This window comes from Lingula anatina, chromosome 2 (genome assembly GCF_051362555.1).
Source record: "Lingula anatina isolate TDL-2025a chromosome 2, LinAna3.0, whole genome shotgun sequence".
NCBI lineage: Eukaryota > Metazoa > Brachiopoda > Lingulata > Lingulida > Lingulidae > Lingula > Lingula anatina.
Genome location: NC_141768.1, coordinates 38,391,462 through 38,409,994, shown reverse-complemented (window position 1 = coordinate 38,409,994; position 18,533 = coordinate 38,391,462). Strand labels below are relative to the sequence as shown.

General features: G+C 33.4%; 1 long non-coding RNA gene across 3 annotated transcripts in view; it reads right to left on the bottom strand.

Annotated features, from left to right (window-relative positions):
- Positions 1-16,170, bottom strand: part of LOC147763681 (uncharacterized) — a 32,440-nt gene extending 16,270 nt beyond the window's left edge. For 2 of the 3 annotated variants that reach the window (XR_015332948.1, XR_015332947.1), the window contains exons 1-2: positions 14,022-16,170; positions 10,300-13,990 (exon numbers count right to left, since the gene is read on the bottom strand). This is a non-coding gene — a long non-coding RNA (uncharacterized LOC147763681). Of the gene's footprint in view, positions 1-1,684; positions 3,678-10,299; positions 13,991-14,021 lie in introns of those variants that run through there. The other variant, XR_015332946.1, reaches the window with a different exon arrangement.
- Between the last annotated feature and the right edge of the window lie 2,363 nt (positions 16,171-18,533).

Sequence of the window (18,533 nt, the reverse complement as noted above, 5' to 3'; positions counted from 1 at the left end):
TTGCTGCAACTGATCAATTTGTCAATAAATGAAATGTCAATAGCAGTAAAACACTTCTTTAATTAGTTGCTTTCATATAAATCAAGATTAAAACTTGGTAATCTCCCAAATAAGAAGCCTATTGTATGGCAAGATAAACCTTATAAGGTTTATGTCCTGGTCAATACACACTTGACTACCATCATGTATATCCTTGGGTGTCCAAATTAAAGGTGACAATAAATGCCGTAGCAGGAATATTTATAATTCAACAATAAATTCCATAGCAAGCATGATAGAAATCTAATAATCACCCAGGAATGCTACTTACTAAACCCCATAGAGTACCTTAATGCACTGCTAGCACGCAACACTAATTACAGGTACACCACAGGTATGCCTTTGCTTATATATATTATGGGCAAGTGAAAATACAGGAGGTTTGAAGACTACTGAGTTTTGGCAGTAGTGGTAAAAATATACACACTAAGAGTGCACCAAGCCCAGTTGTTTATTGTGTTAGGTGAGATGGCAACACAGAATGGATGAACTGGATTTCCAGGCTGAATGGGAAGATGGTCATGATACTTATATAGTTATGTTATTACACACACACACCCCATATAACATTGGGGGATGTGTAATAATATTCGTAAACAATGCTCAGACATTTGTGTGTAGCATATTTTTAAGACATCAATTATCACCATTGTCATTAAATTATGCCCATGAACAAAGAGAAAAAACACAAGACTGTGCCCAAAACTTTGGTTACTTGATCCTCATCCTTAACCATACAATCAGGAATAAAAACCCTCAGAAGATACTACATGCAGTAAAGCAGCAGTGCATATATAATGAACAAAAAATCAACAGAATATGAAATATATAATCAAAGGTACATCCATGTATATTAAATAGAACAATTATGTCAGTTTTTTTGTTCTGAAGCTGACCCCCCAGTGTAACCATATCTGTTGTACCTTCAAAGAAGTTATGTGTGGAATGTTGTGACTAACCCAGATTGCCAGAGTTCACTACACACATCTATCAAACCATCCTCTGTGAATAGAGAGGGAAAAGGGGAGGGGGGGGGGTGCTTAAACAGCAAGGAACAGAAAGTGCACCTTGGCCAAATTTACTGGAAAAAATCATATGACACCACTACCTACAAGAAAATACACCGTAATTCATCTCAATGTTCCAAACTCATGTACTGACCCACATATTTCTTATCCCATGCAAAAAGGTAAGAAAAAAGAACATTTAAGGTTATTTTCCCTAAAATACCTGCATGCCTATTTTCACTTTCATGACTATGCCATAATTCACACCAACTGTTGTTGGTTTCTCAGCAAAAAGTATACCTCAATGTACACACACACACACATGCACACACACACATACCGGGAGCCAAAAAAAAAAAAAAAAAAGGCCACAATAATTAATTAAAAATACTTACAATAATACTTCAATACAACATATTTAACACTTTTTCATCATTGAAAAAAAGTCAAACGTGTACATTTTTCAAATCTTCAGGACTACATCCTAAACCCTGTAATTATCCTTCCTTAGCTTTTAAACCTAACCCCTAAACCACCCATTGCTTTATATTTCAGTCATGCACCATAGGACTTGAAGCATTCCTTCACACAATCTTGGTGCAGATAGGAGCCAAGAATAGCACAATTTTATATATTACCCTGATGAGAATGCTGGCCTAAGTCAAAAGTCATAATGGTTTACATGGTGTATGGGTCCCACTGTGGAGTGCCCCATATCCTGACGATGACCCAAGCAGTTTTTCACCAGATTATTGTTTGGAAAAGCAGCAACATCCACCTGTAAGGATCCCACTTGGTACCAAGAAAAGTAACAGAAAAATAATATAAAACTGCGCATAAAAAGCAAAACATGATATCTACCCTACATCCTGAAGAATACTTCATGGTAACCAAATACCCCACTGAAAGAACTCCACTGAAGCATTAACTATGTAAAATCAGACAAAGAACAAATAACATAAATAATATATCAGGATATAACTGCAAGCTAATTCTATATCTGTCAATGCATCATTCCTGTTCTGAAAATGAAACCTGTTTGAATTAAGTAACTCTGACTTAGTGACACTGCTATCTCTTTAGCTGTTCAAGTTGAAGAGATTTTGGTTTGGTCAATGACCATTTTGAATTTTTCTTTCGGTAATTTTGGGAATTTGGAAAAGTGATCTCTCTTGTGAATATTTATCAAAGTTGCATAAAAAGTGGATTTGGTATTCTATCATATCATAAAAGGGACAGAAACATGTTTTTGGTGGTATTTTGAAAGACATACCATATTGTCTTTCAATGTGTAGGGAGTGGGCATTCATTCATAGGTTAGCTAATGCTGTTACCTTGGAGAAATTTGATAGATACTTCAGGTATGGTACTTTGTCACATGGGACATCTTGGTCACCATGATAACACAGGAAATGCTGATCTTAAAATCACCCCTGATCAAAATCAGTATGATGATTTATGAAATATTCAACAAAAAAATCAAATGGAAAAATATTACTGCTAAAGGTACTATGTAACACATGCATGTGTATATGACATTAATTTGTATCTTGTCTATATGAACACCCTACCATTTATTTGGTACAATTTCCATCAACCTATTTCTAAAAGATACCAACCAAATCATCCCATGTTTATCCAACCTAATACCTTCATTTAAAAGTTGAAACAATTTGAAAAAAGTCACACCGTAGCATCTGCTTACCATTATCACCTGAATTTCCCTTCTTCCTTGCTGAATAATTTACGGCCAGCTCAACTTGTGTCCTTCAGCACTGAATGTATGAATGAGCACAGGCTACATTCCTTTGGTGTATTGTTCAAGGAATATGGAAACCATGTCAGCAATGTAATATTGCTTGCAGATATAAAATAGCACATACTCTTACTGAGGCATGAAGAAACCAGAATGGTTGTACACAATAATCTGACCAATGGAATTCTGCGTTAAGATGTAACCATTCTCAATACTCACTCAAAGAGTGAGTGGGAAAGGAAACAAAGATAGAGACAAGGACTGAGGGAGACTGGAACATAGATTGCGTGATTGCATCTTTGGTTGCATTTTGGTTTCATGAAAAACATATACAAAATGGTCTATTTTTGTCCTTCTATCCAACAGATTCACGAGATGAAAATATTGTAAGAAAGAGTTGGCAAACTAAAACATCGGTTTGAACTCAAAATAAAAGTAGTGAGATTACAAAGCATTCCCATTTGTAAAAAAATCCTGCTGTTGGGCTCATAATATACTTTATAATGGCTTCATATAATTAAACAATATGAACTTTTTGCGTTAATGGACACAACTCTTAAATATCCTAAATATCTATGGGTTTTGAATTTATGAAAGGTTTTATATCAGTCCTTGTGAGGTGTACTTGTAAAATATATGCAAACAGGGTTGCCAATTGCTTGTCCCCATTTTGGCCAAAGATTAAGCAGACATTTCTACAGTCCATATATTCATGCCGATGTGTTTGACTGGTCAGTTAAGTACCTTGCATACTCTCTTTCTAGGTGACTTTATGACTATAGGTAAACTGGAATCTTCACTCTCAGCTTGGGATAGCACTGTCAACACAAACTTTTAATAAAACATTTGAGTAAAAACATTTCAGTGAGGGATAATACTACTGTGAGGGCCAATACTTCCATCAGGGCCAATACTACTATGAGGGCCAATACTATAGTAAGGTCGAATCTACTAATGCGAAAGACCAATAATGCAGTTAGTGCTTACATTGCAATTAGGGCCAATACTACCAAGGGGACCAACATTGCAATGAAGGCCAATACTGCATTGAGGCCCAATAGTACTGTACCATTGGGGCCAATACTGCTGCGAAGGCCAATTCTAAAGACAGGGCCAATGCTGTGCCATTGGGGCTAATACTGCAGTGAGTGCTATACTCCCATTAGGGCCAATATTACAGGAAGGGCCAATACTACTATTAGGGCCAATAGTGAAGTAAGGGTAAATCTACTAATGCGATAGACCAATACTGCAGTAAGTGCCAATATTGTAATTAGGGTCATGGGACCAATATTGCTGTGAAGGCCAATACTGCAGGGAGGGCCAGTACTGCATTGAAGGCTACTGTTAGGACCAGTTAGACTTCTCATTTGACAGTTTAACCAAATCAAATCCAGGTTAAAATCCATTTCTACGAAAGATAATATAGTGACCAAGATATCAAAGCAAAAACTTTTCATAATTGTTATCAAAATAAATCAGGTATTATTGTTCTTCTCTACAAATTTTGCTTGTATTTGCTATGTATCAATGTATTTATGCATGTATTGGCCTGCTCATCATTCCATGTAAAATTTGATATTGTACATAATAAGCCTTGAACTTGAATTGAAAAAGTTGCAATGCATGACTGTGCAGTACTTGTTTGGTCTTTAAAGTTCAAATCTTTTAAATCTTCACTTTTCATTAGTACATTGAGTTCTTTGAGAGGCATATGAATACTACCCTTATAATGAATTTCCGGGTTTTATAAATGGAACAATGACCCAAATCAAACATGGAGACAACTGCTTTTAAATTTTTTTAACTTTTTGTTAAACTTATGCTGGTGCTACCCATAGCTGTACATGACAACAATAATGGAACTACCAACCTATTCTAATTTTCTTTGAGGAATCTATGATAAAATCCTACAAGCAAACTTTATTCATACAATTAAGAAAAAAAAATAAATAAAACAGTAGTGAATATAATTTAAAGTTCTATTGAATGTCTTTTATTGGCCTGCTTTTAATTTTCATAACAGGGGTCATAAGCTCTTTAAAGCCTATGCACAAACACCAGGTTCTTGGCATAAACGGCAATTTCCTAGGATCTTTTAGTAATAAGTTCACCAAATGATTTTTTATCTAACCATTTTTTTTTCTTTAAGAATATTCTTCACTTTCCTATCAAATGACATCTGTGATACAAATAAATATTAACAAGATAAAATGTTTGGCAGTATTTTTCCACATTGTTTTTTAAAATACCAAATATCTAAATCAGAGAAGAATTTCATCAGCTGTGGTATGTTACAGAATGAAGAAATTTTTCTTCTAATATTGCAGCTTAATATTGAAATATTGGAGGTAAAAACTATTTCAACATTAAGCTGTTGACTGAAGAAAAATTACTTCATTCTAATCAAATATCTAAGTTTAACATTAGTTTCTATGAAATAGAGTGCTTCAGCACAGGCATTTCAAATTGATATTTTACTAGTACAGGTCCCACTGGTAATTTTTAGACCTTTAAATGTCCATATCCTACTGTCTGCAAAATATTAGTTAAACCCCATTGCTAACAAATGTGTTTAGCAAGTATATATTCTGAAAAATTATCTATGAACAAATAATACTATTCAAATGCAACTCCCAAAGCCTATCCATCAATACATTTGATGGATACTTTACTTTGATACTTTTGATTGATGTATCTTTGATCTGTTCGGGTTTGAATTAGAAAAATTTTAACTGCTTTTATTTGGTTTAAAAGGTTTATTTATCAATTTACTTATAATTTAGACTGCACAGAATATGACTTCATGTAAACAAATTAACATAAAATAACAAAGAAAAGCAAAATATATTACATTACCCAATATCTTAAATAATAAAAATTTGTTACGAATAATGTGTAAAAAAACATTACATGCTATTAATGAGACATTACACAGCCAAAAGTAAAAGTCTGTTCAGTCTAAGAACTGACTGAAATAATCAGGAATGATTAGTCTAAGTCAATTTGTAAAAACTTCCACTAAATGTCACTACAGACATTAACCTATTAGTGCGGGTTCAGGGATTTTTATAGCCAAGGCTTGGTGCATGTTAGATATAGTGATCAGACACATTGTTTACATAAGGTTTTTTAGCCTGGTGGTCTGTTACATAATGATAAAATAGGCAAAGAGGCTAAAACGTTCATGACTGTTGTCATGATAACTTAAACCCCATTTACTTACTCTTTGTGAACTTGAATGCCTTCCAATGCTAGCACGACTAGGTTAAGGCAAACTTATAGGTTCTTTCAAAATATTTTTAAACTGTGAAGATACAGACACAGAATGAGCCATAAGCATTATAGCGATCAGGTACATAGAGACATTAAAAACAAGATAGAAGCACATAGGTTATAACATAGGCCCGAACACTGGTGTTAGAATATAGACACTAATATTCACATTGGCGGATATTTCTGTCAGTTTGCATCAGATTGTGATATACATTTGTCTTGTGATGAGCTATTGTTATCTAAGTGTGGTAGGTGGTCAACCGTCTAACAAGATACCGCTGTTGGCAGTCTGGACTAAAATGTAGCAAAGAATACAAGGGTTCAAGAGAAACAGTAATAATGTTTATCAATAGACATTTGAAGGCAATTCAATCCTTTTGGGTACTTCAGATGTTTTATTTTTTCTACTGATACTTCACAAATAAGTTGTTCATTCCCATAAGACACTTAATGTCCACCCATGTTTTCAATAAAATGTAATCCGTTAATATAACTACAACCTGACTGAACAACCAAATGAAAATGACCCAAAAATAAAACCAACCAAAACAATGCATTTTTTTTTTTTTTTTGAAAATCACTTTACTCTGATCCCATAGGTATAAAAAAAATTTTCTTACCTCAAATAATTTTCCTCTCCCACAAATTTCTTTACCTGTCCTGCATGATGTGCATGTGCCATATCTGCCCTATGTGATTACTTGTATGCACTCTGCTTCACAGACAGGCCATATTTAATGGAATTTTAGTTTAGGTTATTTTATGTTCTATACAACTTCAAAAGAAAGTACAATCATATAAATTGCCTAACAAGCCCCCCTGCTATTTTTTCATCAAATCTCTTACCAATGGCAATTTTTAAAATTATTATCATTATTATAATTCATTAACTTATAGCTTCTATGCTGAGCAGGATATAAATACTAGAAAGACACCTTAGTTAAATTTGTTGAGTATAACTAATGTTGCTATTACTATATCCCAAGCAATAAACCAATCTCAATGGCAAGGATGGCCTGAATTGCACAGGTCATTAGTCTGAGAGATGGCCCTATACACAAATGATATTACATCCCACTATAATAAACTCAATTTGAATGCAGTTGGTCAATTTGACATCATTATAAACCATTGGATCAGGGGTATTGTCATATAGCTATATGCAACTGTAATGCTGGATTACGAAGGCGAAATAAGGCCTGGTTCTGCACTCTCTGTGAACTTTAATATTGCGTAATTGCATCTACCTAGGAATTCTCTTGTACCCAAATTTTAACTTTCACTGCAATGTCCTAACCTGACAACAACTTGATGGCAAGATGTCTTTTCTTTTATTAGAACCTTGATTCATTGCTAAGTTCTCTTTGCTATCTGGGCAGCCGAACAAAAACATAGATTACAATGAAAAAAAAAAAAAAAAGCAAAATCATCTTTTAAAAAGCATATTAAACATAGTTTTTGACATGTCAAGGACATCAGTGTTGATGGTAAGGGCAACTCTTCCGACTGATTTTGGACTGGAATGGTGGAATTGCACTTTCAGGATCACTTTCAAAATATTGATTCTTACTTACTAAATATACGTTTAACATAAACACTTGATATGGCATAATCAATTCATCATACTAATATTTTGTTTATAAATGACAAGTGCCCTTTATTTGTCTGCCCACCTTTTATGTACCTCATTGTAAACTTTTATCTTTTATATTTGGCATATCTGGTAGATGCAGTTTTATTACCCCTCTCAAGGAGATTTTGCTTTTGCCTTTGTTGGTTTATTAATTAACAACTCAAAAAAGATATCAGCAGATTTTTGATAAAATATTTAGGTAAGTTCAGAAATTAATTTTAAATCAATTATATTTTAGTGGTGATCCATTAATTAATTATTTATCATATGTGAGCTGCCTAGGTGGGGGTCTGCACTCTGTGAGTGTGTTTCTAGTTAAGTCCTAGGTCTACTTTGTATCATAATATCCCCTTTATATGAACACTACTTAGCTCTCTGTAACTCGTTTTCTTTGATATTATCCTCAATATCTGTCTTACATTGTACACAGATCCTGCAATTCTTGGGAATATAACAGGATAAAAAGTTATCCCAAGATAAATTATTGAAGGAAATATACCACATATATCATGAAATAATGTGGTGAGGCAAATATAGTTCAATTAGGTTTTTTTTTAAAAGAAATTACTTTAAAGATTCACAAATTGTTGACAATAAACACCAAGTGTTTTTTACTACTGAAAGGGATTATCTCTATTATTTGTGAATTATAATACTCATAAAATAATTTTTTTGTCAACATGCACGGGTATGTTTACACTTCTAACAAAGTATACTTCTAATCTGACAAAACAAACAGCAAAAACAGATATTTGTAAGAAAAATTTTGTCCAGATATATTAATTGGTGATAAGAGGCCTTTGGCCTTTTTTGCCAGGATGTAATGGTTACTGTAACAAGAATTAAATTGGAGGTGCTAGATTGTACATAATAAGCCTTGATCTTGAATTGAAAATATTGAGATATTTCACAATAAAGGCGTGCATCGGGGGTACTTTCACCATAAAATTGCCTATGCCGACAGGTAGCAGTACAAAAGTACCAAATGTGTGGGAAGTCAAGCCAGACCAGCACTCCAGGTGTATACAGTCACTTTATCTGTCTGAGATCACACACTTGGGTAAAAATTCCAGGATGCGGTAGGTATTATATCGTACCAGTTGTATAAAAGATACACACATATGTAGCAACATGCAGAAGTATGAATGTTGAGAACTCTTGAAAATACCATGTACACGGTTCTACCTGCTTTGCAATAAAAGATAATGGGGGAGCGGCAACAAAATATTAGACAATTATTAAATTTAAGTAAGAGAACTATCCTCAAAAAAGAATACATTAATCGTATCCTTATCAAGTACATGTTGTTTAACAGGCAACTAGATAGTGGAATCTATTGCCAATATATTCATTTAAGTGCTGTGACTTGTAAAACACCATAAGCTTTGGGGGTTATCAACTGATTCAAAAGAAAGGAATTTATTGTCTAGTTTTATGCACTTTCAAATGCTTGTGCTTGAAACTGTGCTTGGAACTATATGGAAATGAAAAAAATATTCCATTGAAACAGATGAAAATATCTAAACAAACTTTTGCTACCACTGCTCCTTCAAATTTGTTTTTTATCATGAAACATTCATTGCTGACGAAGTTCCATTAAGGTTATAAATCAAAACAGAAATAAATTTGACTTTATAGTAAACAATTTAAATTCACCAAAATTCAAGTACGTGATTTCTCTTGAAAAGTGTATAATAGATTGTAACTCATCGAAAGTACCATTTTTATTTTAAAGCCAGTTAATAAAATATTTATTTTAAGCAAAGTCATATCGACAGTGTATATTTTTACATATTATTTATGCATACATGCATATAACTATGTGTAATAGAGGTGCCCATATATAGACACATATGAAAATGCAAGATGTACCTTGAATATAGAAAAAACAAGTCATAAAAGTGACACAACTCTCTAATTCTGTGTGTGTGTGTGTGTGTGTGTGTGTGTGTGTGTGTGTGTGAGAGAGAAAGAGAGAGAGAGAGAGAATCTAAAGGAGAACTATCATATAAACACTAAGAATGGATGTGTCATAGAAATAAATTAACATTTGGGCTTATCACTGGCTGTTGAGTTCTTGAGAGATTGCTTGATATAATTTTGGAGAAATGTTTAAAATGGAGATAAACAGATATTTTAAAGAAAAAAATATATACGAAAGCAGGGTAGAAATAATAAAATAAATCTGCTGTTATAAATGTAGATTTACATACATATAATTATACCTTTTAATTTATTTTTGCATTTTATGTTGTATTCCAGTTTCATAAACTTGATTACATTAATCTCTCTACACAAAACCTAAGAAAATATGAGGTATAAGATCTACAAATGTTAAAGCACCACAGAGATCTAACTTCAATGATGCAGGTCTGGATATACATGACAATGCTGAGAGCTTCAGCTCCCTTTTGGAATGAGATCTATTGACCTGATGGAAAGAAGTTAGCCCACCACAGGCTCCGAGGTTCAACTGAGATATCTTATTGAGAACAGTCATATATTAACCACTAACAACTTTAAATTTCAAACCTAGAGGATAACCAAGCTAAAGATGGATCTCCTAAAAATCACGGCAAGACACATACCATTTTCTGTCTGTTGCGTTTGTCTTCAGTGCTGGCCTTCTGATCCTCCTCTTTTCATTGGCTCATTCTCCTCATGTGACCTGGGCTTCAGCCAAGTATTCGGGATGGCAGACGGCAATCAGAACTCGAGAGCTCCATCTAAAGCCACCACCACTCATCTATCATTCAAAATGGCCAGAAGGATCTAAAATTATAACCAAAATGGAAAACCTAAGTGAATTACTCCATACTGTATACAGCATACAGTACCTTGACTTCACAATTGTTAGTCCAATGTACTCATGAATAATTCAAACTGGTGGTGATGGCATATTTTTCCCAATCCTTCAATGGGTGATCGTAATACAACATTACATTCATTGGCCTGACATTAAATCAGTACACATCAATTTTATTCTTTTAAAAATATATATTTAAGGAAAGGAGTTAAATATTTCATGCATCATCATTTGTTGAGTATGTCACACACACTTGCACACAAACACACATATACAGTCACACAGGAATGCTCAGTGAATACGTAAAAACTTTCAATATTACATAATTTTGTTAAAATCATTAGAATCTGATACCAAGAGAAGAGTTTTTCAGGAATTGAACCCTTTATATGACATATTTCAGTAGAAATATGATTACAATGCTACCAAACAACTTATGACATGTTGCTGTTGTGTCTGATCATCACTGGCACTGCGGTCTACTCAATGGTGAAATGGATTTATGTTAAGATATGAACATATAATTGAACAGTTCTAAGCAATTCTACTTCAGTAAAGGAAGCAAACGCTTGCCTATCATTTAATTTGTCCGAATATTTTAAAGCTAAAATAAAAAGTATGCTTATTAGCCAGTTGGGCAACAAACTTAAAAGAGTCCATATTTTCTATTACTGCAAGTATATCTGTTCATTATTGAGGCAAGTCTGAGTGGGTTGGTTATGGGGGAAAGCCACATCATTCTCTATAAATGGCATGTTTCAATATTTTTTTTTACTTTCTTCTACCTGCATCTTTTAACAACTAGCCCCTCATTATCCTGTGCCTAAATGACAGAAAAAGAATTGACAATTATTATGTAAGAAAAACCTCCTAAAAAAAGAATGCATTAATTGTATCCTAATCAAGTACATTTGTTTCATAGGTAATCAGATAAAGGAATCTATTGCCAATATATTCATTTAAGTGCTGTGACTTGTAACGCTCACATGATATAATTGTAATTTCATTGAAAAACCACAAGCTGACCACATCCAAGCTTAGCCGACTTCACTGACAAGCCTCAAGTATGACAAGGCTAATAAGACATCTGGGCCTGTTTCACAAAAAGAATGTAAACCTGAAAATTTAGTCTAAACTTCCAGATTTACCCCAAGCGAAAGTAGACTTAAATCTTGGCCTAAAAATTTAGACCAGTTTAGCAGCTTAAGTTTTTTGTTTAGCATGTCCATGGACAAACAATTCTATCTTATGTCTATCGTACTTACGCACGAAAGGAGTGTTTTTTAAGACTTCTAAAAGATGGTTAAATCTGTTTGAAAACATTTCAAATTATATGTCACATTCGTCCTTATTTTCAAGAAATGTATACAGGCAGAAAAAAAATGAAATATGACAATGGCATAAAATCTTAACTTTTGTGACAAAAGCACACACACATGCACACACATACATATATATACATAAACACACGTACACACACGCATTCTTATACATACTTCTTGTACACATTAATAAATAGTCATGAATAATTAACTTGAACATCATAAATATTTTACTTAGACCCAAAATAATAAAACTGGCTGTACATATATGGGATTAATGGGTTGAGAAGTCAGCAGCAATGAGAAAATGCTCACCATCAGGAGAAAAACTGACATAATATGAATGGCTGATCATCTTTCCGTCTAAAACAAGTTGCATAAATTGGACTTCAGCCAAAATAGATGCCTCATGTGCCATGATTAGGTTAATGAAACATGTAAAGAACTCTCAAGATTTTTTACATATACTCCTGAGTTTTATGCATTTAAGGAAAATAAAGTAATCGATTATTAAAATTAAAATGTTAATATAAAGAAAACCATCTTTGGTTAAAAAATCTAGATAAAATTAACTGCAGATATGCATTCATTTCAGACCCTTTACAAGAGTACATGAAAACTCCAACCACAGACCATGATGACTGCCCACCATGAACTTCAGTGAACAGCCCACGTACAAGTGTTTTGTAGGCAGACTTCCTTTTATTTTCCCCACATACACAATCTATCCCTTCACGTTCTAATAATAATTACACAAAGGCAATCAATTTATACCAAAGCAGGATGTTCATCCCACACTGGATGATCAATGAGTTTTACATGAAAAAAGTCCCTGCAATGTCTCTTTTTCCATCTCTCAACTGTGTCAATTCAACGCAAGGCATGTAATTAATTATCTCCTCGGCTCCATTAACAAATTTACAAGTCCAATAAGACAATGGATGCAACATGTCAAATGAAATGTAAGCTGTACCACTAGTCCTAGTCTTTTCAAATGAAGGATTTCTTGGAGTCTGAGAGAGAGAGGTGGTCTTGCTTTACCATATGTACAACACCTTATTTTTTGGCGTTAATATGGGAGCAGACTAATTGAAAATTTGAGGCCATGAAAACCATAAATCCTCCGCATGGCTTTCAGGTCTGGAAAATTGAAGAGAAAAAACAGAAGTGATTCAAGGAAACAATGACATCATATCATCAAAAAGCAAAAACCAACACCTGTTAGATGGCATGTATTTTTTTTTATCCACTTAATGTCAATTTATCCTGGGGAGATAAAGGTGAGGGTCAGGTCGGGTCGGATTTCTCCATGTCCCCTATCCAGATCTCTATATACAACTACATGTATAATTACACAGCTAAAGTGGTATCATTTTGACCCAAAATTAAGATTAAATATTAATAAACATTAATATTTATTAATATTAAATTAAATATCAATATATGCCAAGAAATAACCTGATCACAAGCAACAATTCCAGTGGTAATTGAACAACTAGGGAGTTTCCTCAAATTTTGATTATGGCAAAATAATGAGAATCTTAATTCTGAAATTAATATGTGCTTGTTATTCTTCTTCTGTTTGATCTTTTCTGTACATAATTTGTATTTATCTAGCACCATGAGCTTCCACACGATTGGGAGCTCTTACTAGTTTACACAGCAGTTTAAAAAGTGCTTTGGAATGCTGCTGAGGCAACAGAGAATCAATAGATATTCTGCAATGATGTAACAAGGGACTGATATTGACTTGAGAGATGTAAGTATTTCTAGGAGGCATATTAAGTTAAGACAACTACAGTTACTGAACCTTAGACAAGATTTTCTTTAGCCATAAACCCCAGGGTATTCTACTTCTTTACTCAAAATGGCATAAGTAAATATAGCCACAACATGAAGTGATCTTTAACTCATCAAGTAATGAAGTGCATCTGTAAACTTCTTTGTAATTAAACGTGTGAAATGTTGCGACATGAAATTGCTCTTTGAAAGTAGTATGCTTCATGAGATGGAAAACATTCAAATCTAAACATCATATAGCTAGTTTTTAGGCCGTCCTAACCAATACTTTGTTGCATTTGATCAATTCATACTTAGCTTTGATAACCATTGGATCTCAACTATAACCATTAGATCTGAGCTCATATAAACCTTCTATATTATCAATTGAGCTCATATAAACCTTCTATATTATCAATCAAAGTATTAATCACATGGTAAAATACACACAAAAATTCCAAAGAGATGCACAGAAAAAAATTGTGGACAACTCCATATATCAATGCCAAAATGAAATTTGCAAATCCTGAGACCCAACAACTTTTTAATACTAGTTGGATGCCAAGCTCAAATTTTCTACATATAACACATTTTTACCCTGGACAAATTGCAGGTACTTAAGTGTGGAGAAAAAATATATCCAATTCTAGGAAATTTTTGTAACATACATACATACATTTTGGTAGTAGCAAAAATCATTTAAAATAAAATACCCAATCTTTCTTCCAAAAGAGAAGTCAAAAAAGCGTAGATGTAAAATCTTTACAACCAAACTAATAACAAATGCCACCATTTTGACAAACATGTCCTCATACTTCACTTAACCTTGCCGCAATGTTGCTTCTGCCTAAACTATGAGCCCGTACAAATTCTGCCACTATAAATATGTACAAGGGCTCCCAGAAAATGCAGCTGCCTTTTGCTGGCAACAGCAGACATGGCTGCACATCTACTCTCGCGTTTCATTGTGTACCTTTCTTAGAACATGGCACACGTAACCCCATAAAATGTGTGTCCATTTCCTATCAGAACAGATCAGTCAAGAAAGATATATAATGTCTCCTTTATTTTATTATTATTTTTTTTTTTGACAATCCTGATGAAATTGTTTTAATTTAATTTAATGTAATTTGAATTATAAAATAGTTTCAATAGAAAAAAAAACTCAACATTTTACCTTGAGGAAATGCCACCCATATGTGATTTTCTGGACTGAGGTGTTTAGTATTAACAGAGGTAATGATGATGGATAGTATCAAGGCAAGAAGCCAATAATTAATGATACTTCTTTTTGAATCCTGCTTTAAAATTTCGCACAAAAAGAGGCTGTAAAAGCAGCCAACAGATTGGCAAAAGTTAAGAGTATCATTCACCTAGTCAATCATGAAAGTGTTCCAATTCTATTTTCTATTTCACTAAATAGATGGGCCTTATCGTGCCCTCTTAACTGGGGTAAAAGCACCGAACAGGCCAAGTAACTCACAACTGGATGCTATTCTAACTTCTTCAGTTTATAGAAATAACCTTCTCACAGCCAGCACACAACAGTCAATCAAAATTTTCAAGAGTGTGCATGAACAATTGTTTTGCTGCAAACAGGTTTGTTTTACCCTACATTCCAAAAATTACACATTGAATCAAAATTGTGTTATTGCATAGCAAAATTGCTTGATTTTCCCATTCTTGTAACATTCTTCAATGTACAATGGTTTAATAAAGGTTTGGCAGATATCAACAAGGCACTAAACTAGAAATCAATTCTTTTCCCTAAATTTATCCTATTAATCACCAAAAGTGAAAATAAACAATAAAATATATCTAAAAATTTCCAAAAATTGCCAAATACATAGAAAAGTGAAACTTCTTCAAATGAAGAATTAATACAAACAAGATAGTAGATATCATTGATGTCCTTTATCCAAGATTCCACGGAAATGAACCAATATGAACTATAGTTTCCCATAAGGTTTCGATAAAAATTTTAAGACATATTATAACCTGTAGCCATGGAAAGATCACGAAAATTTACATAATTTTAAGTGTTATATGAACAGTATGCTGTTAACCATTCACTTACCCCAAATTCCATATACACCTTTTTCAACTGACTGCTCTGCAAGAATCTACTAGAATGAGTAAAAGCATTTAGGACATACTGCTACTGGTGAAGATAGGACCTAGTTTTTCAACAAAACTCCTGCAGACTATTTATATGTGTGTGCGTGTGTGTTTGTGTGTGTGTGTTGAACACTCACAAGACAGGAGTTGATAAATACAAAATTTAGGATGGTCCCGGTATTCCAGGTATTCCCAGTAACCGAAAAAAAGTGACATGCCCTTCCAGAGTTAATCAGCTATATTTACATGCTCATCCCAAATTTTGTTTCTGTAAGTTTCAGACTCTTCTCTTCACTCAAAGGAGATAAATGTGTAAACAACTGTACTCATATCATATACAGAACATGGTTTCTGTGACTGCACCATTTGTGAATGTATTCAATAATAACGGTATAAAATTATATTAGTATAGTATAGTGCAAGGTACAGTATTTATAAAGTGGAATTTAAAACATTTTAAACTATAACTCGCATCTCTACGTCATTATAATGTACTATCACAATAAAACTATATCAAACTTTGTTTCTCACAACTAAACAGAAACACAAGCACCAGCACTTATTTTATTTGCTCTTTGCAGTATCACATATTTCAGCAACAGGTTGGATTTGTACAATCATCATGAGTCAGAGCTGCATGCCCAATGAGTGTGGTGTGCAGTTCGCGTGGGGTTCAGAAAGTCATGTGCTTCCTTCCATAGGGTTCATAGTTTCTTGTTCATATTCATTGGTGTTCCTTTGACTTACAAGGTGCCCCAGAGGTCACATTTACATTACATTGTGGCAGAGTGAATGTGTGTTGGCTGCAGAACCATCAGTTTGTACTGTAATGGTGGTGGTGATTAAACAGCATCATTCCAAATGATAACATGTGATATATGTATTCAGTCAAAAACTAGTTGTTCATAACAACCTTGAGTGGGCAAAAGGTTGAAGACAATTATGACAGCTGACCTGATTTAGTCCAATAGTTTTGGTTAATGTGAGTGTAAACTAAACCCAGTCTAAAATAATGGAAAAAAAAGGTTCCAGAAAGAATAAATTTTGTTTTCAAAATAATAAGAATAATAAATAAATAAATAAATAAAATAAATAACAAGAAGAAGAAGAAAGAAAGAAAGAAAGAAAGAAAGAAAGAAAGAAAGAAAGAAAAAAAGCAAAATAATGCTTCACATAGTAACACTAAGTGAGAGATAAACATTTCAAATAATTTGTGTAAAACATCTAAAGCTCTATGCAGGTAACCATAAGCATCAAATTTATTCGAGTCTTCAACTTTACCCGTTTATTGGTTTGTTGATGGCATAAAAGAAGTTAAATATGTTTGATAGTTTGTGAGCAAATTAACCAAACACAAGCACAGACATTTGAAGATACCTAATACCTTCTTGTATTTAAATAAATGCTTTCCAATTTCTGTTCCCAATTTATACTACGTATACATTAGGCATTATTTAGCAGACCAAAAATAAAAACATTATAATATGTGCTGTATGATAAAATTTATCTAAAAATTTACATGTAAAAGGAAACCTTTTCAAACCCTGGCTTCACTATATCTGGGGCAAGTGTAAGAACCACATGAGGAGGTCCAACCGTTTTTAGATTACAGTACCAGACCATTAAAATACACCTCAAGTGATAATGTGAAAACCGTGTATTTTACTCGTCTAAACCAAAACTGAACAGCACACTGATCACTCATGCTACTTTGAGTCGCAATCCTTAAACACACACGTTCCTTCTTTTTTCTGTAAATTTTTTTCCTGATATTTCTGGTACTTCATCAAACTTTAACATTTTCCCTGGACTGATATAGCAAGGATATGTAGACAACTTTTTTTTTACAAATGACTGCTAACAAAAGTTAAATATATAACTAGGTCATACTTCCTTTTTTTTTTGGGGGGGGGGGGGGGGGGGAGGGGGGGATTTCTATTTTAAAATGTTAAATCACATTATCTAAAAGCAATGCAAAAAATTACAAAACTTTGCTGAAATTGTAAATATATCCATAAAACTTGGAACAGAATTACCACACATGAATAATATTTACATATACCGGTATATATTCAGCTGTCAGTATTTATAATTCATATTTTTTAGTGATAATCAAAGTACAAATGTCATTAAAATGTCATTTTTTTAAGGAGCCAAATTATTACAGCAAACTATCCTCAGAGACTCCTGTGAATTCATGCACACATAATATGATTCTGATCAAGAGGTTCATAAAGTATTAGCTTCAATATGAAATCCATGGTCAGAACTGTTACTGATATGTACTGGGACATAAACCGAAACCTTTAAAGGCATGTATCCTGACATATTATGTAGAGAACACAAACTTTGGTGGTTCAACCCACATTGTGTACATTTATTAGCATCCACTCCACTATGTTCTACATATTATTTTAGTGACCTAAACTTGGCACAAGTATCAACAAAGCAGGCTCCCCCCCCAATCAAAAGAACATTACCTATGCTAAAAATGTTGGTATTGAGTATATAAAAAAAGTAGTGTTGACTGACACTGTATGGTATACGTACTAGGACAAAGACTTAATCTCTCTTGGTCAATTGTTCAATAGTTTTTACATTATCCACTCTCTTACTTATATGTACATCTACTTTTCTGTAAAAAAAATATATATATATATACAGTTTCTCTAACTGATTAATATTAAGTTCCTAATTACATCATGAAATAAATTATCTGTAATGCAACATTTTGAGGCTTTGACAACTTAATAGCAGGCTATTACGTAAGAGTCACCTCGACAGCCCTCACCATAAC